Source organism: Gossypium arboreum, chromosome 7 (genome assembly GCF_025698485.1).
Source record: "Gossypium arboreum isolate Shixiya-1 chromosome 7, ASM2569848v2, whole genome shotgun sequence".
NCBI classification, from domain to species: Eukaryota; Viridiplantae; Streptophyta; class Magnoliopsida; order Malvales; family Malvaceae; genus Gossypium; species Gossypium arboreum.
The window spans coordinates 65,185,296-65,186,296 of record NC_069076.1 but is presented as its reverse complement, the minus strand read 5'-3'; the positions used below and the strand labels follow the sequence as shown (position 1 = coordinate 65,186,296).

Sequence of the window (1,001 nt, the reverse complement as noted above, 5' to 3'; positions counted from 1 at the left end):
CAATACATAGAGGAAGAGAGAGAGGCCAATATCCATACCACAACCGAGGAGATGGCTGATAATCAGAATAATCTGTTACCTCCTATGGTTGCTGCAAATCCAGTAAATCAGGATTCTGCTCCTCGTACTATGTATGATTATGCTAAACCTACTTTAATAGGAACTTAATCGAGTATAGTTAGACCTGTTGTTGTTGCAAATAATTTTGAACTAAAACCTAACACGATTCAAATGATACAACAATTTGTTCAATTTGATGGTTTGCAGGACGAGGATCCAAACACTCATTTAGCAAATTTTTTGGAATTCTGTGACACTTTTAAGATCAATGGCATTTCTGAAAATGCCATTCGTCTTCGGTTGTTTCCATTCTCATTGAGGAATAACATTAAACAATGGTTGAACTCGTTACCGCGAGGGTCAATCACCACTTGGGAACAAATGACTGAAAAATTTTTACTTAAATATTTTTCGCCGGCTAAGATGGCTAAATTAAGGAATGATATATCTTCTTTTGTGCAGATGGATCTAGAAACTCTTTATTATGCATGGGAGAGATACAAGGACTTATTGAGAAGGTGCCCTCACCATGGATTACCTCTATAGCTGCAGGTTCAGACTTTTTATAACAGTGTGAACCCCTTAACAAGGCAACTGATCGACGCAGCCGTCGGTGGAACTTTAAACAATAAAACACCTAAAGAGGCTTATGAATTTATTGAAGAGATGTCACTGAATAACTATCAGGGGCAAGTCATGAGAATAAAGCCGACAAAAGCAGCTGGTGTTTTCAACCTCGACGCGGTCGCCATGCTCTCTAACCAGGTAGAACTTTTAAATAAAAAGATTGATGGTTTGTATGGTTCTACTAAGGTATATCCAGTGATGAGGTGTGATTCAAATGGAGGAGGAGTGCACAATATAGATTATCTGTCCTTCAACCCTAGCACCGATGAGGAATAAGCCCACTATATGGGTACTAATTCTAGACCTAAAAATAA

General features: G+C 38.4%; 1 non-coding gene across 1 annotated transcript; it reads right to left on the bottom strand.

The window, feature by feature from the left end:
* Nucleotides 1-489: 489 nt before the first annotated feature.
* LOC128296244 (small nucleolar RNA R71) lies at nucleotides 490-596 on the bottom strand. Its single transcript, XR_008286793.1, has one exon. It is a non-coding gene; the product is annotated as a small nucleolar RNA R71 (small nucleolar RNA).
* Between the last annotated feature and the right edge of the window lie 405 nt (nucleotides 597-1,001).